Source organism: Pan paniscus, chromosome 17 (assembly GCF_029289425.2).
Source record: "Pan paniscus chromosome 17, NHGRI_mPanPan1-v2.0_pri, whole genome shotgun sequence".
Lineage (NCBI taxonomy): Eukaryota > Metazoa > Chordata > Mammalia > Primates > Hominidae > Pan > Pan paniscus.
Genome location: NC_073266.2, coordinates 27,801,674 through 27,825,072, shown reverse-complemented (window position 1 = coordinate 27,825,072; position 23,399 = coordinate 27,801,674). Strand labels below are relative to the sequence as shown.

General features: G+C 43.2%; 1 pseudogene; it reads left to right on the top strand.

The window, feature by feature from the left end:
• Positions 1–8,158: 8,158 nt before the first annotated feature.
• LOC100977844 (phosphomannomutase 2-like) lies at positions 8,159–8,896 on the top strand (annotated as a pseudogene).
• Positions 8,897–23,399: the final 14,503 nt, after the last annotated feature.

The window sequence follows — 23,399 nt, the reverse complement described above, 5'->3', positions numbered from 1 at the left end:
TGCGCCAACCTGATGCTGGGCCATGCTCCAGGTGGAAGGAGGAGGGCAACAGAGAGAGCAGGAGGGAACTGAGACAAGGAGGCCTAGGCCTTGTCCTTGTCCTAAGGCATCATGAAGCAGCACAAAGGAGTAAACCCAAAATGGACCTAAAATGCACACCAAGGTTCAACAGAAGGGTCCCTTCATCACTCACATGATTTGAAACTCTTCTACACAAACAAGGCTTTCTTAACGTATTCAAGATTATCTCAGTGTACTAGAATCAAACTATGTTGGTACTGCATCTATTATCTATTTTACAGGATTTATCACTTGATTAAAAGCCAATTTTATTGGTGAAATAGATTCAATTTTAGGCAAATTATTCTATTTATTGCAAATTCTTTTTCATACAGATAACCGAAACATTAAAAATACTGAAATACTACAGATTAGAAATAGTCATACTTTCCCCTTTTTAAGTCTTCTTCTTGAGCCATGGTGCACGCACGGCACTCTCGGGCTGCTGTGATCAGGAGATCCAGGATCCTTTGTGCCACCCTCCCTGGAGACATTACCTAGAGGTCTCGCTTCAGGCAAAGAGGCCAAGCTCAGAGCCTGCTGGATCTGCTCTGCTGAAGCTAAGGGACATGACTCAGACACGCTCTACAGTGGGAAGCGGTTTCCAGGTTCAGATATGCATCATCTACTGAAATGAGGAAGTAGAAAAAATAGAAATTGACAAGTTCATGAGAAACTGCCCATGAGTGCAGGAGTAATTATTTTTGTCAACTGCCTTACATTCAGTATGTATTCAGACATATATAAGGTATTTTTATAAAAGTTGCAATTTTTAATTTTTGTCAGTTATGTTAAATCTAACTTATCAGCTGTCAATATAAAGACTCTACCTCATTTTCTTTGTGGTTTCCAGAAAATCTAGCACATGGTAAGTAGAACACCAAAATATTTATTAAATGAAAACGCAGAGCAGGGGTTGGGGACAGGCAGGCACGCAGGCAGGCAGTTATATTTGCTTACCTGGATGATAGTAAACTACACAAAACCTTAGTTAGATTAATACTGAAATTGCCTTCTGCTTGGGCTGTTTGCCGTTTTGGAAGAAGGACAACAATGAAGATGAACAGGAAAGAAATGAGAAATAGAGACCTTTGCTTACTAGCTAAAGGCTACCTACTGTAACACGAAATTGTCTACAAATGATTTTCAACTCTGCGTGCTGTAATTCAGTGACAGAGTTCCCTAATTCCTCCTGTCTGGCTTCAAGTCCAGCTACATCACCGCTGTCTTCTTTACAACTTGCAAGATGCTGCTGCTACTGCACTTATCTCCTGTATGAGATTTACACTTGTTTTAAAGCAAAACTTTATTTCATGTAGGCTAATGGCCAGGCAGGCTACACTAGTCAGTTAACAGTGAGACGGTTCCTCATGGAGGAAAGGTTAGGTTGAGGCTGAGGGTCCTTAATCCAGATGTATAACAGAGTTGCCACGAGGCAACGGAAACCACACTGAGTGGGGCAGTGTTCTTATCTGTCTCTCTTCACCATTTTTAGCTGGCAGGATTTGAGCATTTTAGGGCTTGTGAACATTACTAAATCTACTGAAATATATCACTGATCCTTATAAGCTTTGGCCAGCTGCTGAGCAAAATAACTTCAGAACTGTTCTATGTGGTCCCCCACGTCTTAGAACCTGTGAGCTGACCCAAAACATCCGGGGATCTTTGTGCTTTTGACACTGAGGACTATGCTGGTCTGTAGGAAGATGTGCCTATAACTGCTCTGGGTTATGTGACCATGGAGGTCACTTTATGGTGATGGGCAGAGTCTGGGATCTCTCAGGCTCAGTGCTTTAGGGCTTGTACATGAATGCTGGACTCCTGCATGGTGATGAACACCCTGTGACTGACGCATAAGTGCATGTCAGCAGGTGACTGTCAGCATTGGGCCACACACCTGAGCTCATGTTTTGACTTTTTCATTCAGGAGCTCAAAAGCTGGGGCCACTCCCATTGGCCCTTCAGATTCTCCACCTGAGCAGTGAGGGTAATAAAAGGTGGCTCTGGCACGGGTGAATGAGTCATGTATGGAGAGAGTAGAACAGGGGTGGATTTTACTTTTTAGAAGTGGAGACTGGCAATTGTGCTGTGTAAATGGAAAATCTCTCCTGAGAAAACACACAGCCTCCCCTATACTAAAACACACACAATCATATCACACAATGCAGACTCATAAGACACCAGGCAAGCGCACAGCCCAGTGCCCCCATAGGAGTGCAGCTGCTTCACCAGATGGAGACATTTGGTCATAATTTTTGCCTGGAGAACTTAAAAAAAAAAAGTCCACTACCCTTATTCCTATCAGAATCCCAGAATCAGGGTGGCTCTTCACATTGAAGCCAGCAAGGATGTCACACCTTTCTTGGCATCCAGACTTTTCTTTCTCAGCAAGTAATTCCAGAGTACTTATTGGAGTCACACCTCAGAGGGGCCACCTGCACGACCTGCAATACAGAAACAAAGCTATATGAGGGGCACATTGAGCTGTGGATTGTCTGCACCTGGCTGTGTTTCTCTCAAAGAGCATTAAAAACTGGATCAGAAAATGTAGTCAACTCCAAGGCCCCCAAAACAGGGTAGGATGCACACTGGAAAAGACATGAGCTTTTCCTAGAAGGTGTATCTCTTAGGTCCGTTTAGGTCGGCAAGTGCAAAATGCTTAATCCAAGAAGACATTGCTTCCAAGAACAAGGACCCCAGGGATACAGTCTATAACCTGAGGCCATCATATGTAAATGTCATTTTGGATTACATATCAGTTGCTAAGAATCTCTTCTTCCACCACCCCAGAAAACAGTATTTAATGTCTATAATGCACATCGTTTTTTTCACATGTAAAGTTAATTGAAAAAGCAACCAAGAAAGGAACATGTCTATTTTAGGGAAAGCAGGCAACCTCACCCTTACATCGATCGGCCTCTCTTCATCTCCTCTGCCCTCATGAGCTGGAAACTCCTGGGAGGATAGAAGGACACAGAGCAACTGTCAGTCATAGATGCTTCTGTTCATGATTTATCCAGGGAGCTCTGCTGAATGTAGACAATAGGACAGCGTGTGTGGATGTGTTCGGTTAAAAGCACAGCTTGGACTGCGCTAGAAAATTTTTCCTCATGAAAAGACAGGCAAGAAAGAGGAGCATGAAAGGAGTGAGAAACTGAGTCCCTGGCATTTTGCTAATGGCAACTTAACGCAACAAGAATAAGTCAGTCTACAAACAGTACTGTAATTTGATGAGAATCCCATTACTCACACTGCTGGTTTTGAAAGCCAGCTAAACGGTTTTCTAAACCCCGTAAAACAATATTAGCTTGTAAGATTTATGTCCCAAGACCATTTTTATGTCTATGGATCCACATTGGCTGTCACTGCAGTTATTATGTGTTTTAGGATTTTGCACTTGAATAAAAGCAAAGTTTAATAGACAGATTGGATTAAATTCCAGGCAAAAGTCTATTGTATTTATTCACTAATCCTTTGTTATAACCAATGACAGAATTAGAAACACTGAAATTATATCCTTTAAAATAACCATTATTAATAACACACTATTTTTTCATCCAGACCGCCTTTTCTTTGTCATGTATGCATATTAGTTGAGTATGAAGAATATCTGTGCTTGTTCTGGCCAGCTGATGTTGGACAGTTTATTTCAGGAGAGGAGATGTGGGTTGAATACTGGTATGTTTTAACTCTGCAGTACAAACAGTTGCAACAAGTTTGGTGAACTAATCACCAAATGGCCCTTTGCTGCCTTATTTGTCATTGTGCCTTATGTGTAGCTTGCAGGATTTGATCACTCCTAGGTCTTTTGGTGATAATACACTCTACTGTTTCAAAAATATTTCTTCAATCCTACCTGTTTGGGGCCAACTGCTGAGGAGTGTCCTCAGCACTGAAAGAAGTTCATGAAAGTCTCTCAGTGCTGCTTCCCAGTGGCCAGAACTTGTGACCTGGCCATGGCATGAGAAGTATCTGGGCCCTCTCTGTACTGCCCACACCAATGGCTATGCCCAGTGATACAGTTACATTCACTGATGTCTGCCCTAAGCTATGTGATTACTGTGGCCACCCTGTAATCACAGCCAGTGCCTGGGATGTCTGCAGACTCACAGAAATCTAGGACACACATGAGTGAGGGAGCCACCTACGCTTATAACTCATGGCAGGGTTGAGAGCTACCCTTCTCGGCATGATAACTGCAGTTCAGCGACTCACTACTTCCGCCTTGGGGCCACATGTCTAGGTTCACATCTTGTCTCCTTCACTTAGGATTCTGCAAGTTTGCGCACATTCATTTAGCACCTCAGTTTCTCCATCTAAGGAGTCTGGACAGTAAACTACCACAACTCAGGTGAGGTTTGTAGTGAGGGTTGAATGGGGTACTAAAAGTAAAGTGTGTGTTGTGTATGGTCAGCAAGGTCAATTAGAGGTGAACTGACTTGCCTGAGGTCTCACAACTTAGCAAGATTCAGAGCTGCTTTCAAACCCAGGAGATAAGCTTCCAAGTCAGGGCTGATTCCATAACACAGGCCTGTTTTGTCCAAAAATAACCACTTCAGCTTAGCCCAAACTTGGTTTTGAAGGAATCAGATAGCTCTAGGTGTCAAAAATGCTTTTGGTGACATCCTGATTCCATGTAGTGGCTACTTCCAAAAAAAAATTTTTTTAAGTGAGTGCTGTCTACAAAATGAACCAGTAACCTGACAAAAAATCCACAGATACCTGGTCCAATGGGATGAACACCAGTTTACCTGGAGAGGAGAGTGACCTGCTATATCATCTTGGTGTTCTAAACTCATGATACACTATTATCTCTTATGACTTACTCCTCCCAAATGTAAGTGGCTCTGCCTGAGCCCACTGCCCAGCTACAGAGATGAGCACAGCCCAGCCTTGGAGCAGTGCTCGGGATGAAGCGACAGGAGAACCATTTTGGGCATCTTTTACCTCTGAGGAGGGCAATGAGTTGGGTGCAAGTATATTACTGATATGTCTATAAGTAGAGAATTCTGGGTAATACACAAAAATATGTTTAGGAATCATGTTGTGGTAGATAAATGGACCTAGACACAGACATTATCATTAGATATTTGGGAAAACTCATGATATGAGGAGAAGCAAAAGCAACAGGCTCTCACACGTCATGAGCTCAGTACACATTTCCGTCTCAGGAAAAGAAGGAAGCCATGTTAAAAGGAAGGTCAGGCTTCCGTCTCAGGAAAAGAAGGAAGCCATGTTAAAAGGAAGGTCAGGCTTCCGTCTCAGGAAAAGAAGGAAGCCATGTTAAAAGGAAGGTCAGGCTTCCTTCATTTGTGAAATGCTTCCCTGCACATTTCCTCCACTCCAGATTCACTGTAAATTTCTGATATTAGTAATTTAAAAGGTCATTAATGATGTTAAAGCAAAAACAAAATAGACATTGCCATATTCTTCCAGCTACTAGCTAACAGGGAGCCTTGGTGTGCAGAACAGAATGAGAAATGCTACGTATTACTAAAAGGAAAAAAACAAAGACATCATCTTGAAGAAAGAACTAAAACTATAAATTGTGGAATAAGAAGACAAATTATTTTTTGAACAATCTAACTAGGCCATTTGGAAGGACATCATTCAGTAGGGAGTATGAATTTAACTGTACAGTAGCAATATACATTTCATATCTTGAGAAAATAGATATGAAGCCAATAACTTCTCTACATTTTTATATATAGAAAATATGAAATAATCTATAAGAATGCTATTAATGTTAACAAGTTCAAAGTTGCAAAGTATAAGGTTGACACTCAAATGGCAGCTGTGTTAATATACACCAACAATGAACAGTCCAATAAGAAAATTGCATATGTAATTCCATTTATAATAACATGTAAAATGATTACATACTTAGTAAGATAGCTAACCAAGGAAGCAAAATACTTATACCTCAATAAGAACAAAACATTGCTGAAATAAAGTAAAGAGGATATAAATAAGTAGAAAGGCATCCTGTATTCATGGACAGGAAGACTAAACATTATTCAAGTGCAATACTATACAAAGTGATGTTCAGATGCACCACAACCCCTGTCAAACTGCTGACAACCATGTTTGCAAAAATGGATAAGAAAACCCTCAATTTTGAATGAGTTTTCCAGGGGTCTCAAATATTCAATAATAACATTGTAAAAGAATTGTGTTGGAGGACACACATTTATGAGATTGAAATGTACAATGCAGTTACATACACTCAAAAAGTATGGTCCTAGAATTAGGGCACCCATAAGGACCACTGGGACTGATAGAGAGCCCAGAATTAAACGCATACATATATAGCCAAGTGATCTTCAACAAAGTGCCATAAATATACAATGGAAAGTGGAAAGCCTCTTCAGCAAATGATGTTGGTAAAACTGCACATTCTCATTCAGATAAACGAACTGAATGCTTACTTTACACCATATAAAAAATTAATTCAAAATGTGTCAGAGACCTAAATATAAGAGCTAAAATTATAAAACTCTCAGAAGAAAATATTGGGATAAGGTTTCATAGCAGTGAATTTAGCAACCTTTTAATGAATATGACACTAAAAATAAGGCAATGCTTAAAAAAATCCATTTTTATCCCAGAACTTAAAGTATAATAAATAGAAAAAAATCAATTTTATACAAATTAAGGAAGTTTGTACATCTAAAGTTCTAAACAAAGGGAGAAATATTTGCAAATTATACATCTTGTAAGAAATTAAAAATTAGAATATATTCTAAAACTCCTAAAAATCTACAACAACAACAAACAAAAGACAAAAGACAATTCTAAAAATGGGCAAAGTACCTGAATATATAAGTCTCTAAAGGAGGTATACCCAGCAGAGGAAAAGCTGCTCGGCATCATTAGTCATTAGGGAAATGCAAGTGAAAAGCACGAACAGGTACCAATATACACCTACTAGGATAATTTTCTTTTTTTTTAGACGAAGTCTTGCTGTGTTGCCCAGGCTGGAGTGCAGTGGCTTGATCTTGGCTCACTGCAACCTCTGGCACCCAGGTTTAAGCGATTCTCCTGCCTCAGCCTCTGAAGTAGCTGGGATTACAGGCACGTGCCACCACGCCCAGCTAATTTTTGTACATTTAGTAGAGACGGGGTTTCAGCATCTTGGCCAGGCTGGTCTTGAACTCCTGACGTCGTGATCCACCCACCTCAGCCTCCCAAAGTGTTGGGATTACAGGTGTGAGCCACTGTGCCTGGCCTTAGGATAATTTTTTTTGTTTTGTTTTGAGACAGAGTCTTGCTTTATCGCCCAGGCTGGAGTGCAGTGGCACGATCTTGGCTTACTGCAAGCTCTACCTCCTGGGTTCACCCCATTCTCCTGCCTCAACCTCCCAAGTAGCTGGGACTACAGGCGCCCGCCACCAGGCCTGGCTAATTTTTTTTTCTATTTTTTAGTAGAGACAGGGTTTCACTGCGTTAGCCAGGATGGTCTCGATCTCCTGACCTTGTGATCCACCTGCCTCGGCCTCCCAAAGTGCTGGGATTACAGGCGTGAACCACCACGCCCGGCCGGATAATTTTTTTAAAGGAAAATAGTTTAAAATAAGTGTTTAAAGGAAAACAAGAAATTGTAACTGTGATACATTGCTGGTAGAAATGTATAAAGTTGCAATCACTGTGAAAAACAGTTTGCAGTTGCTCCAAAGGTTAAACATAGAACTGCCACTGGACCCAGGAATTCTAGTAGTAGGTATATACCAAAAAGAATGGCAAACAGAACTCAAACAGATATCTGTACACTAATGTTGATAGCATCACTATTCACAAGGGCCCAAAGATGGAAAAATCCAACTATCAGTGAACAAATGAATGTATAAAAACAAAGTGGTATATACATGTAATGGTACATCATCCATCTATAAAAAACAATTTTGATATATGATACAATGTGGATGGATACTGAAAACATTATGCCTAATGAAATAAGCCAGACACAAAAGGAATATTGTAGGATTCTACTAAAATCAAGTGCCTAGAATAATCAAATGCATAGACACAGAAGATGGGATAGAAATTACCATGGGCTGGTGCCAACCAGTCTTGTAAGGTGCAGTTGGAAGCCAGGGACATGGCAGCACCCGGCCCAGTGCTCTGCCTTTTGGACGTTGATGGGACCCTGACCACCCTGCAGCAGAAAATTACCAAAGAAATGGATGACTTCCTACAAAAATTGAGGCAGCAGATCAAAATCGGAGTGGTAGGCAGGTTGGACTTTGAGGAAGCGCAGGAGCAACTGGGAAATGCTGTAGTTGAAAAATATGATTACGCGTTTCCAGAAAATGGCTTGGTAGCATACAAAGATGGGAAATCCTCGTGTAAATGGAATATTCAAAGTCACCTGGGTGAGGTCCAAATCCAAGATTTAATCAACTATTGTCTGAGCTGCAATGCAAAAATTAAACTCCTGAAGAAGAGGGGTACTTTCATTGAATTCTGAAATGGGATGTTAAACATGTCCCCTATTTGGAAGAAGCTGCAGCCAAGAAGAATGCATTGAGTTCTACGAATTCAATAAAAGAGAAAATATAAGAGAAAAAGCTGTAGCAGATCAAGGAAAGAGTTTGCAGGAAAAGCCCTCACGTTTTTCATAGGAGGCCAGATCAGCTTTGATGTCTTTCCTGATGGATGGGGCAAGAGGTATTGCCTGTGACATGTGAAAAATGACGGTTATAAGGCCATTTATTTCTTTGGAGACAAAATCATACCAGGTGGCAACGACCACGAGACCTTCACAGACTCCAGAACCGTGGGCTACTCCATGACGGTGCCTGAGGACACACGCAGGATCTGTGAAGAGTTTGCCTAATGTGTGAGTGGGAGGGGCAGGGGTGGTCCCGCCTGACTAGCCAGCAAGAGGCATTCGGTGGCCAAAGCCAAGGGCCCTCCCGCATATGCTCACCCACCCACAACCCAGCCAAGCTCTGTGTACTGTGCCAAGCATGTGTGGTCTTGACCTGCACCCTTGACATGCCGTGCCTCCACCTCCAGTGCCAGAAGCTTCCAGAAGGGAGGAGAAAAGAGTTGTCAAGAATTGCTTAGAGGAATACCTCACATGAAAGATTTTCCCCACCCATCCACGGCCCCCTAGTCTAATATACCCACCCCAATATGTGCAATCACAGTACATGTGGTTTTTGGGGAAATTTCCCCATCACTCCAGGGTGATACGGAAAGAAAAAATGTGCCTGGACCCTCCCTCTTTGTGGGTCTTGTGAAAACGTCAGCGATTTTAACGTCTGGATGCGTCAGCACCAAAACGGGGATTTGGTGATGAGAAAGCAAGGACAGGCCATCTGCAGTGGCCCACCCCAGGACAGAAGTTTACAGACACCTCCTGGAACCAAGCTCCCACCTGCAGGTTGCCTCGATGCAGGTGGTGGCTGTGAGCAGGGGCAGTGTGACGCCCAGTGAGTAGATGCACTCCTTCTGTTTTCCTGTTTGTGAAGCTGAGGCCTGCTGGACAGACGGCTGGCAGAGTGACAGCAAACCCCATGGAGTTTGCACCTCAGCTGGCCCTGCCTCAGCCAGCTCTGTATTTACTACACTAGGAATAGCCTGGCTGCTTTTCTGTATCCACGACAGGAGGCAATGGGAACCAACAGCCCAGCTGGAGAGTTGGTGCTGGCAAAACAGTCCTTCCCCTGGGGGCCGGTTCTCACCCAGGTCCAGAGAAACTAATGTAGGATGTCAGACTTCACCAAAAGGCCCTTCCGGTTGGCCCTGGCCGGGCTTCCCAGAGGCCTTCCTCTCTAGTTCCTCAGGGACGTGTGAGAACCTGGCTAGGGAAGAGGAACAGGGGCTGTTCTCCTGTCAGCGCCTACTCAGCCCCTCACCCGGACTTTATGACTGAGGGGCCTGAGTGCAGCTGCAGCTGGGCCTGCGTCCCTCACTCTTTCCACCTTCTGCACATTCTTTGTGAAACTGGAAGGAGCTCACAGACCTCATCCAGAACACGGTGGAAGAGAACTTGCCTAGGAAACAGTTCACGTCTCACTTTTCAGGATGTGGAAATGCTGGGACCCACAGACCCTACATTGGTTGGTGCTGGGGCCATGTGGCCTCCACTGGGCACTTGCCGATCTGAGTATGGGGCCAGGGGGGCCCAGGCTGCCCTGCACTCCCACCTCCCAGCCCACAGCAAGGTGCTTTCATCACAGCTAAACCTGGTTCCCTGCAAACCTCCCAGCCACTCGGGCCTGCAGCTGTCTGAGCCCCAGATCAGGTTGGGCGAAAGCAGGAGCACCTCGTCTCAGTGACTCCCAGAACATGGCCATCCACAGGCATCTTTCCTTGTTGAGTTTTGCAAATGATACTGTAATGACTTCAAAATGAAAAGTAGCACATTAAAGTGATTTTATTGTTTCCTAAAAAAAAAAAGAAAAAGAAATTACCATGGGCTGGAAATAGGGGGAAAGGAAGTATATTGCTTACTGTCTTCAAGGTTTCGTTAGAAATAATCAAAATTTCAGGTGTAGATAGTAGTATTGGTTATGCAACACTGTGAATATATTGAATGCCACTGAGTGCACACATTGGTTAAAAGGTTAAAATAAATATTGTGTTATGTATATTTTCCCAGAATAGAAAACATGCACAGCCAAGCCCAGATGCCAATCTTGCTAGGTGCTTTCCTTTACCTTCAAGAGCTGGCCAAGGCTCATCCAATCCCTCAAGGCAGCTGGGAAGTCTAAGACTGAAGTCTGCGCTGGAAGAGAAATTAATGGAGGGAGGAGAAAACTTAAGAGTCCATACTACTCGCTCCCCAGGGCCAACAACTCTCTCTCTCCTGCACTTTATTGATCCAGCTCAGTATCTCCTGTGACCACCTCCTTTTTTCAGCTGAAGACTTTGCACCTGAAGAGACTCCCAGGTCTTTCACCTTGGCCCTTGTCAGGGCTGATCCTCTCAGCTACTGTCCATTTGACCTCCATTCATGTCCATGCCACATCAGGCTGTGTTGTCTAGGTGGAATGAATCCACTGTGAGACAGGAGCCATTGGTGCTCCCCCAAATGTCCCTTTCTGGAGGAAGCCACCATTATGCTGTACCTCCAACATGTCCACACACACACAGGCATCTCATTCACGCAAGGTGTGTGTCCTCCGACGAAGTTTCACACTCTAAACCCAGATAACTTTTGAAACCCAAGTTTTGTTGATCCCCCTTACTTAAGTTGTTCATTTGTCTACAAAACACTGCCCCAATTAAACTGCCAAAAATGTCTTGCAGAATTTGTATGTTAATTCTGACATTGTTATTACAAGTGTTTTTCTCCCGGAAAATTTATGTCTTTGTTACTGATAAAAGTATATAACTACTAATGCTGTTTTCAGCTATGTTGCCAGGCACATTTATATAAAAATATATTCTTAATTATTTTGAGAATCTGACAAAGACAATAACAACAATAATAATCTCATTTGCTTTATACTCATCTTTATATGTGTTACTTTATTCATTTCTTACATGCTGGGGCTTACCATACAGTGTACAATGAAATTGGTACTATGCAGCATGGTAGGAATGTACATTGGCACAGCTAATTTAGAAGATAGCTTTCTTGTTTCTTAAAAAAAATTAAATTTGAACTTACCATTTGGTCCAGCAAATCCACACCCAGGAATGCTCCAAGTGAACTGAAAGCATATTCTCCAAAGTCATTTGTACAGACATGTGTCTCTTAACGACAGTGATGTGTTCTGAGAAATGCATCGTTAAGTGATGTAGTAATTACGCAGACATCATAGAGTGCACTTACATAAACCTGGATGGCATAGCCCCCTATACACCTAGGCTGTATGATACAGCCAATTGCTCTGGGCTTCAAATTGTACAACATGTAACTGTCCTGAATACTGCAGGCAAAGGTAACAAAACGGTAAGCATTTATATATCTAAAATCTAAATATAGAAAAGCTACAATAAAATACGGTATAAAATATAAAAATTAGTACATCCGTATAGGGCACTTTACCATGAACAGAGCTTACAGGACTGGACGTTGCTCTGGGTGATTCGGTGAGTGAATGTGAAGGCCTAGGACCTTACTGTACACTACTATAGACTTTATGAACATTGTATCTTTAGACTACCCTAAATTTATAGAAATATCTTTTTATTTATTCAACAATTAACCTTAGCCTACCGTAACATTTAAAATTTATAAACTTTAACAATTTTAAAAACAACTATTTTGTAATACCACTTACCTTAAAACATAAACATATTGTACAGCTGTGCAAATTTTTAAAATATTATTCTATCTTTTTTCTATTTTAAAATTTAAGTTTTAAATTTTAAACTGTTTTTGTTAACAGCTGAGGCTCAGACACACACATCAGCCTAGACCTACTCAGGATTAGGCTCATCAGTGTCACTGCCTTCTGAATCCACATCTTGTCCCACTGGAAGGGGCAGAAACACGTGGTGCTGTCATCGCTTACGATAGCAACACCTTCTAGCACACATCCTCAAAGGCCTACTTGAGGCTGTTTTACAGGTAAGTGCTTTGTTTTAATATGCAGATACAATGTATTCTCAAATAATTATAGAAAGTATAGCACAGTAAATACATAAACCAGGAACACAGTCATTTATTTTCACTACCAAGTATTATATACTGCACATAGTTGTACGTTCTATACAGTACTTTAACATAACTGGAAAACCAGTAGATTCCTTTCCATTGGCATCATCACTGATGCCTGTGTAATGTGTCACGCTACACACTTGTGACAGCTACAGGACACTAGGTGATAGGAATTTTAAAACTCTATCATAATCTTATGGGACTGCCATCATACATGCTATCCATCATTGACCAAAATGTTATTATACATTACATGACTGTATTATGAATGCTCAAAGAAGCATTATTCATAATACAAAAAACAGAAATAATTAAATGTCCATCAACTGATGAATGAATAAACACTGTTTATATATCCACACAATGGACTATGAAGCAATGAAAAGGAAAACACATGACCGGCACATGCTAAAGCATCAATTAACTTCAAAAATAGTATCTAAATGATTAAAGTCAGACCCCAATATAATATATTGTATGATTCCATTTCTATTACACAGATGGGAAATTTATGCAGTCAATATCAGAGCAGTATTGCTTAGGGCTGGAGATGGGAGTAGGGATTGACATGGGCAAGAGAGAACTTCAGTGAGAGAAACATTTTTAAGTTAGATCATGGTGATGGCTACACACAGTGTCAATTTAATAAATCATCAATTGTGTACCTTTATAGTTGGGTGAACTTTATGATAGGTTCACACCCAATATGGTGTTATGAATAAATTAATGGTATGGAAATTCTTATCTGGTTTTTAAGCAGCCAAGATACATGCTGTTTAAGCAACATTAATTCAGATGGTTGCAATAAGTCATTTAAAGTTTATAAGGTAGTTGTCCTGTAAATATATGGTGAATGTTATTCCATGAATTTCCTATATCTATTGCAATAATCATATTTTTTCTCTATTAACCTCTTATGGTGGCTAATTTTATTTATTGCATTTTCAATGTTAATCTACCATATCATATTTTGAAATCATATTGGTCAGAATTTGTGGTATTTTTATTCATCACATACTTCAATTTACCTTATCTGACTTTAGTTTCAAAGCTATGCTACCATTTTATTTAATTGCACAGTATAGAATTTTCTAATTTATAGAAAATTATTATGTCCTCCTTGAATTTTTTTTAGAACTTAATTCTAGGAATTTATATGAGGTACAGTCCATAAAGAATTGTTTTACACCACATGTTCTCACTCATAGGTGGGAATTGAACAATAAGAACACATGGACACAGGAAGGGGAACATCACACACTGGGGCCTGTTGTGAGGTGGGGGGAGGGGGGAGGGATAGCATTAGGAGATATATCTAATGTTAAATGACGAGTTAATGGGTGCAGCACACCAACATGGCACATGTATATATATGTAACAAACCTACACGTTGTGCACATGTACACTAAAACTTAAAGTATAAAAAAAAAGAATTGTTTTAATTTCTCATACATGTCTTCAATGGGTATAGAATTGGTCATATTTTTCTGCTCAGATTTCAACAAGAAACTTAACTCTTACCCCCTTGGCAGGTAGGCAGACGTAACTTTTCCCATTTTCTAAATGGAGACTATGTGGGCAAATGCCGGTAAGTTCTTGGGGTATGTGAAGGGACCTCTCTTGCTCTCAAAAGACAACCTAAGAAGAAGGGCAGTGCCACAGCAGAACTGCTATCGATGCCACCTCAGTTAGATTCTAGAACAGACATACACCTGTAGACAACTGAGGTGTAGGAAAACAGTGGAGCACCCAGCACCCAGCAGAGAAAGCAATGCCTGGGGACAGGGAGGCACTGATTGTGGCAAGGGGAAAAAACAGCTGCCAGAATGCTGTTCACACAAGGGTCTCAGGCTGCACAGACACCCACACCTGCTGAGGGGTTCTGGTTTTCATAAAGGATGTGGCTCAGCCAGGCCACCAACAAGCAGTTAATAAACAGTAACATGACACTTTCCAAAGACCTTACATGAGTAACGCGGTGATCCTCACAAATTTCCTAACAGGATGGTAGTACAATTCCTCCTGAACAGGGTGAGGAAACTGACCCACAAGGTCATGGAGCCTGCTTGTGGTCACATGGCGTGGGTGCAAAGCTGGACATTGAACCTTCCGCCGGGACTGAGTGCTGTCCTCTGAGCTCTGTCTACTGAGTGCCTCTGTCCTGTCTGCTGACCACAGGTCAGAGGTGCAGACTGCAACGGGGAGTAGAAATGTTACCTTCTCAATGTTGGGAAAACTCCCTGCCAGAACTGCCCATGGCCCTTTCTAAGCAGTGGGCAAGCTCAGACCAAAGAAGGAGGCAGACCATGTCAGGCTGGCAGACTGCCAAACATTCATTCAAGGAGAACCCACATCCTGGGCCATCCTGGGTGGTGGCAAGATAAGCTAGATCACTGCTTTTGCATCCCTGTCCAGCCTTTCCTATCATGAAAAGAAAAGGGAACAGGGAAAAAAAGAAACAAAAGTCACTGTTGGGCTCGCTAACTCATCTGGCTACTTTCTTAATCTGTTTGCTTTCTGCTTGAAAAGGTTGTTTGGGTATCCTACAGTCTGGTCGACATTTCTAAAGTAAGGACAGTGTTCCAGGCAGCAGCAGTTAGCTTGGTCAGGTCACTGTTTTAGGCGAAGATTTGCAGGTGTATCTGCCACTGTAGTGAAGGACTGCTTTGGGCAGTGTCTGTGGAGAAATGTTTTAAAGGACACAGTTAAACCAACACTTGAACACCAATTGTTTTGTCTTACCCCTCTGTCACAGGGGAGGGGGCTGTGCTCTTGGCAAAGGTCATCTCTCTGTCATGATTCTGGAGCTCCTTCTGTTCTCCTGAGTATCTGTCACTCAGTTATCCCCACTCTCTCCCACAATTTTAACCTCGGCTTCTCTATTCTAGGAGACTCTTCTCTCAGGCTCAAGGCTCTCCTGCCCTCCACCGTTCCTCCCTCCACCCCATACACCCTTCCAGCATGTGTCCCAGCTGATCTATCCTTTAGCCAAACTTCCTCAGAAAGAGGCCTCACCCTGCTGTCCCTGCCCATCTCCTCTCTCATTCACTCCTCAACTCCATGTCTGATTGCCAGTTTCTTTTCCTTGCCTGTTGTGACTTCCTGTGGATGTGGCCAAAAACCACAGTCCTCCTGTTGTGCAGCATCTCCTCAATCTTGAGATGTCCTCTCCCTCGGTTCCTATGTCACCACACATGCCTGGCTTGGCTCCTCCCTCTAGTTCTTCCTTTCCTGTCTCCTGTGGACTCCTTGTTGTCTGCCCTCACCACTTCAGTGTCCTCACAGGGGCTTCCTTCCCTTCTCAGCTGACACCATCACCTGGGGATCACACTCACCTGGCAGCCTGGGGCCTCTCTATCTCTACGCTGGTCATGCCCACGTCTGAGCTGCAGACCCAAAGGCATTTCCACTTGTGCATCCCATGCCCAGCACACACTTCTCCAGTCTCAAACGCAGCTGTTCAGCCCCACCTCACCCCTTAGACAAGTTCCTTCCTGTGGATCTTCTTTTTCATTGATTAGTACTGAGTTGTCCAAATCAGCAACCTGGAAGTGATCTAGACTCCTCACACATCCAGTCCATCACTCACCAAGTCTATTGATTCTGTCTGCTAAATATACCTTGATTATATTTACTTAACATATATGCATATGTCTCCTTCTTCGCTGCATTTCATATTGTGGGCCACATTTACCCTTCAGGTAACAACAACACTGGCCATTCTTGCCCTTCCAGTCAGAAGTGCCAAAACAACTGTTCTAAGATGCAAATCTGATCACATTACTCCTCTGGGTGAAACTTTGCAATGGCTTCCCGTTTATCTTAGAATACTGTCTGGCCTCCCGTGTTCAGAGGTCCCCGTCACCAGCCCTCTGCAGACTTTTCACGCACACTCCATGCTCTGGTGGTGGGGATCACTTCAGTTCCTGGAGTTCCCCTTCTCTTTCCCACGGCTCCCCTCAATATGCTATCTGCCTTTCTTGGAACACCTGTCCCTCTTCCTTCCTCACCTCCCCAGGTAATTGGGTTTGTCTTTCAGGTCTTGCCTTACATGTCACTTTCTCCAGGAAGCTCTCCTGGCCTCTCAAATTTGGGTCAAAAATGTCCCCTGGATGGACTTTCATGCCCGTTCTAATGCTTCTTATGCTCTTCTTATGCTTCTTATGTGGATCTTTCTATTGGCATATCTCTGTCTCACAGTGCAATGAAATTTCTGTGACAGCAAGGTCAGGCTTTCTTGTCTCTCATGAAAGCACATTCCTGCCTATATCCCCAGCACCTACCAGTGTCTGGCTCCCAGGATGATTTCAATACATTTTGGTGGACAGAAGAAATGAAGGGATAGGGGGAAGAGAACAACCCGCCAAAGTCTAAAGAGCCTATGGCTGGGCTACAGCAAAGTCTTGGCGTGTCCTACAATGTATGTCGCCACATTTGTGGAAACACACAACTGCCTCTTCTGTTCAAAGATGACCCTACTTATGGGAAACAGATGGAATTTTCTCCCCATGCGCAGGTAAAGACACAAACACTGATGTCATAGCTGCCACCCTCTCCTCTCACTGTTGCCCATGCCCAGCTGGTGCTGAAGGGACATCTTAAGCTCTTGTGACTCCATGGCCCCCAAAGCTGCAGAGCTCAGAGCTGCTCCTTGAGGAATGTCCTCCCAATTTCCTTCTCCCTGGCTCCTCTCCTTGCTGGTGTCCACTGGTGTCTCCTCCTGTGGCTTCTCGAACATCATCCTCTGTTCCTCACTGTTTCAAACTTTACTTTCCCCACAGAAGGTTCTTTTCCACATCTCTGTCACTGGATGCTCATGAGAAGGCTGATAGGGTGATTTTTTGTCAGGACAAATAAACTGTATAAAACCTACCTGAAGCACACTAGCACTCCTGAAATGAAGGTTAAATATTTTGTAGCCCTGTGGAGTCACATTCATGGTAGGAATATGTACCCATTTTTTGAGCTTTATTCAGAAATTTAATGTTCCATATAAGCCAATGTTCCAGGTACCTGAGTTAAGCTCATAATGGCTGGACTCATTTTAACTATTTTAGTTAACATCCTTCAAAAATCTTTACATCGTTTTCCTACCTTCTTAGACCATATGAAAACCTAATTATATTTTTTCATGACAATGAAGAGTCATCATAATAGCTATTATTAGATCATGATATAAAGACGTCATGCTTTCAAAGTTTACAAAGGCAGGATAGACTAAATTATACAAGATCATTGTGCTTTTACAACCACAGGAAGATCATTCCTCACAGCACTATTTCTGCCCACTCTTCTCTAGATGGTCAAGTTTGTTTAAAATGTTGGTAAACGCAAGAGTTATTGATTCACATGAATAAGTTGCAGTAGGCAAGGCCTTTTGCTCTCCTGACTCTGAAGTCAGAGGCTGTGTTAGCCACACCCTTCTGGGGGCTACTTCTCAACTACGCTCTTTGCAAGCTCTGGCTCGGAAAGTTGAACTTTACTGAACTTTCAAAAATGTAGCCACTATTTCTGCTATATTTTAAAGCTATAATAACAACGGAGTGTGCTCTGTTTTGTTTTTCAAAATTTCTGTGGGATAAAGTTGCATAGAGATTTTCAGGGTTCTATGTTTAATTTTAATTTTCAAACATAGATTTTAACTACTTTTTTACACTTATGATTAGAAGGCACTCTCAAACATGTTACAGAAAGTTTAGTCCATTGAGAGATCTCTTGGCGGTTTACTCAATTTGGGTGCATGCTCTGGAGGACACCTTGTCCTGCCATTTAGGTTTAATTTAAAATCCTGTTTAATATTTTTTTCATTTTTGAGAAGGAGTCTCACTCTGTCACCCAGGCTAGAGTGCAGTAGCACAGTCTCAGCTCACTGCAACCTCTGCCTCCCAGGTTCAAGTGATTCTTCTGCTTCAGTCTTCCGAGTAGCTGGGATTACAGGCATGCGCCACCATGCCCAGCCAATTTTTCTATTTTTAGTAGAGACAGGGTTTCATCATGTTGGCCTGGCTGGTCTTGAACTCCTGACGTCAAGTGATTCATCCACCTCGGCCTCCCAAAGTGCAGGGATTACAGGTGTGAGCCACCGTGCCCGGCCTAAAATCCTGTTTAATTTTTAACTAAAGAGCATCCTGAGATTGAAAAATGAACTATTGGGGGAGAATACAATTTGCAACTCCCTCACTACGTGTGCGTAAGTTTCCTCCACGCAAGGCAAAAACAAATTCTATTTAGATGCTAATGAACTTCACTTGCTGCCCATTCCACTAATTTTAAGTCATCATTTCAGGAAAATAAATTATTCTCACCATTTGACTTTACAATCTGAAAGTCCTGGGGCCCCAGCCTGGTCATGCCTGCTTGCAGGGCAGCCTTGGGTCATAGCTTCTGTGCTGGTGGACCCTGCCTGACTGGAAGAGGGCTCCAGCACAGGGAGGCCCCCATGGCAAAGCACCAGCCCGCATACTCCCTCCCCAAACTGTAGCTTGCCTTGGGCCCACAGCAACTTCCCACGTCGCTTGGCTGGAGCATGTCTGTGGGGACGGGTTTTGCTTTCCTTGTCCGACCCACATGCATGTGTGCATACACCCCACCCTGTCACTGCTGCAGCAAGAGTGCAGTCGGCCGCCTTCCCCCTGCTGACCACCATTTAGAAAAAGCCTTGGTGGGCACACAGCCAGCGAGCTCTACTCCCACCACCAGTGCCCTGCCCCGCCCTTGCGCCAACACTGCCGTGGGAGTGAAACTAGGTACAGAGAACAGCAGATCCTCTCCTGCCCTGAGTGACCACTCCTGCTCATGCAATACAGAGAAGGCACAGACCTGAGCCCGCCAGTGCCCCCAAGGCAACACTATCACCAATGCAACCACATACACAGTCACCAGCAGCAGCCCCCTACCCTTCCCTGAGCTGTGTTGTCTCTGCCACTGTGGTGAATGCCCACAGGGGGGCAGGCATGCTGGCACCCACTAACACCATGCTGCAGTTGATGAGTGTGCACCCCACTATGCTGCTGCTACTGCTGCTGCTGGCACATGCAAATGAGAATCCTGCTGTCACTGCACTATAAAACTCTTTGGCTGGCACCACCCATTGGAGTGTAGTGACCAACGTTCTGCGAGCACCTTACACCCCCCAGAGCAGTGAATTCTTAACCTCAAGGAGCCAGAGAACAAAGTCTGGGCCCAATACAAATTCCCCAGAGTTAGTACAGGTAGTTCAGGAGTTGGGAGCTGAACATTGGCCCCATAAAATCTTCCAGAAATGAAGCCAGTGGGCTGAAGCCACCTTATACCACACTCAAACCCTTAAGGTCATCAACTAGGATAAAAGAAGAAAATTCAAAGGTCAGCAACCTAAAGATTGAAGGAAAATAAGCCCAAAAAGATGAGAAAACACCAGTGAAAGAACCATGGCAACTCAAAAAGTCAGAGTGCCTTCTTTCCTCCAAATGACCTCATTACCTCTCCAACAAGGGTTCTGAACTAGGCTGAAATAGCTGAAATGACAGAAACAGAACTCAGACTATGGATAGAAATGAAAATCATTGAGCTACAGGAGTATGTTGAAACCTAATCCAAGGACTCTAGGGATCACAATGAAACAATGCACAAGCTGACAGACAAAATAGTCAGTATAGAAAAGAATGTAACTGACCTGATAGAGCTGAAAGGCACATTAAAAGAATTTCATAATGCAATCCCAAGTATTAATAGCAGAATAGACCAAGTGGAGGAAAGTATCTCATAGCCTGAAGACTGGCTTTCTGAAATAAGACAGTCAGACAAGAACAGAAAAAAACAAGAATAAAAAGGAATGAACAAAACCTCTGAGAAATATGGGATTACGTAAAGAGACCAAATCTATGCCTCATTGGTGTCCCTGAAAGAGATGAAGAGAATGGAAGCAACTTGGAATACATATTTCAGGGTATTATCCATGAGAAATTCCCCAACCTAGCTAGAGAGGCCAACATTCAAATATAGGAAATGTACAGAACGCCAGTAAGATACCCCATAGGAAGACCACCCCAAAGACACATAATTATCAGATACTCTCCAAGGTCAAAATGAAAGGAAAAATGTTAAAGGCAGCTAGAGAGAAAGGTCAGCTCACCTACAAAGGGAAATCCATCAGACTAATGACAGGCCTTTCAGCCAGAACCCCTACAAGCCAAAGAGATGCGAAGGCCAATATTCAACATTTTTAAAGAAAAGAATTTCCAACCCAGAATTCCATATCCAGCCAAACTAAGCTTCATAAATAAAGGAGAAATAAGATCCTTTTCAGATAAGCAAATGCTGCGAGAATTTGTCACCACCAGACCTGCCTTGCAAGAGCTCCTGACAAGAGCACTCAATATGAAAAGATTGTTACCAGCCACTGCAAAAACACACTGACATACACAGGCCAGTGGCATTATAAAGCAACCACATAAACAAGTCTGCAAAATAACCAGCTAACATCATGACGACAGGATTAAATTCACACATATTAATACTAACCTTCAATATAAATGGGCTAAATGCCCTATGTAAAAGGCACAGAGTGGCAAGCTGGATAAAAAAAAAGCAAGATCCATTGGCATGCTGCCTTCAAGAGACAGATTTCACATGCAATGACACACATAGGCTCAAAATAAAGGGATGGAGAAAAATCGACCAAGCAAATGGAAAACAGAGAAAAGCAGGGGTTGCAATCTGAGTTTCAGACAAAACAGACTTTAAACCAACATAGATCAAAAAGGACAAAAAGACATTGTTGGCGGGAGGTTCCAAGATGGCCAAATAGAACAGCTCCAGTCTACAGCTCCCAGCATGAGCAACGCAGAAGACAGGTGATTTCTGCATTTCCAACTGAGGTACCGAGTTCATCTCACTGGGGCTTGTCAGACAGTGGGTGCAGCCCACGGAGCATGAACCGAAGCAGAGTGGGGCATTGCATCACCCAGGAAGCACAAGCAGTCAGAGGATTCTCTTTCCTAGCCAAGGGAAGCCATGACAGATGGTACTTGGAAAACTGGGACACTCCCACCCTAATACTGCGCTTTTCCAACGGTCTTAGCAAATGGCACACCAGGAGATTATAACCCACGCCTGGCTCAGAGGGTCCCACGCCCATGGAGCCTCACTCACTGCTAGCACAGCAGTCTGAGATCGAACTGCAAGGTGGCAGTGAGGCTGGGGGAGGGGCGTCTGCCACTGCTGAGGCTTGAGTGGGTAAACAAAGCCGCTGGGAAGTTTGACCTGGGTGGAGCCCACCGCAGCTCAAGGAGGCCTGCCCTGCCTCTGTAGACTCCACCTCTAGGGACAGGGCATAGCTGAACAAAAGGCAGCAGAAACTTAAACATCCCTGTCTAACAGCTTTGAAGAGAGTAGTGGTTCTCCCAGCATGGATCTGAGAACGGACAGACTGCCTCAAGTGGGTCCCTGACCCCTGAGTAGCCTAACTGAGAGGCACCTCCCAGTAGGGGCCGACTGACACCTCATACGGCAGGGTGGCCCTCTGAGATGAAGCTTCCAGAGGAAGGATCAGGAAGCAACACTGCTGTTCTGCAAGCCTCCACTAGTGATACCCAGGCAAACAGGGTCTGGAGTGCACCTCCAGCAAACTCCAACAGTCCTCCAGCTGAGGGACCTGACTGTTAGAAGGAAAACTAACAAAGAGAAAGGACATCCACACCAAAACCCCATCTATACGTCACCATCATCAAACACCAAAGGTAAATAAACCCACAAAGATGGGGAGAATCCAGAGCAGAAAAGCTGAAAATTCTAAAAATCAGAGTGCCTCTTCTCCAAAGGAACACAGCTCCTCGCCAGCAAGGGAACAAAGTTGGACAGAGAATGACTTTGACGAGTTGAGAGAAGAAGGCTTCAGATGATCAGTAATAACAAACTTCTCCGAGCTAAAGGAGGATGTTTGAACCCATCGCAGAGAAGCTAAAAACCTTGAAAAAAGATTAGATGAATGGCTAACTAGAATAAACATCACAGAGAAGACCGTAAATGACCTGATGGAGCTGAAAACCATGGCATGAGAACCACGTGACACATGCACAAGCTTCAGTGACCAATTCGATCAAGTGGAAGAAAGGGTATCAGTGATTAAAGATCAAATTAATGAAATGAAGTGAGAAGTTTAGAGAAAAAAGGGTAAAAAGAAACGAACAAAGCCTCCAAGAAATATGGGACTATGTGAAAAGACCAAATCTACGTCTGAGTGGTGTACCTGAAAGTGACAGGGAGAATGGAACCAAGTTGGAAAACACTCTGCAGGATATTACCCAGGAGAACTTCCCCAACCTAGCAAGATAGGCCAACATTCAAATTCAGGAAATACAGAAAACATCACAAAGATACTCCTCGAGAAGAGCAACCCCAAGACACATAATTGTCAGATTCACCAAGGTTGAAATGAAGGAAAAAGGCTGAGAGCAGCCAGAGAGAAAGGTTGGGTTGAGCCACAAAGGGAAGCCCATCACACTAACAGCAGATCTCTCGGCAGAAACCCTACGAGCCAGAAGAGAGTGGGGGCCAATATTCAGCCTTCTTAAAGAAAAGAATTTTCAACCCAGAATTTCATATCCAGCCAAACTAAGCTTCATAAGTGAAGGAGAAATAAAATCTTTTACAGACAAGCAAATGCTGAGAGATTTTGTCACTACCAGGCCTGCCTTACAAGAGCTCCTGAAGGAAGCACTAAACATGGAAAGGAAAAACT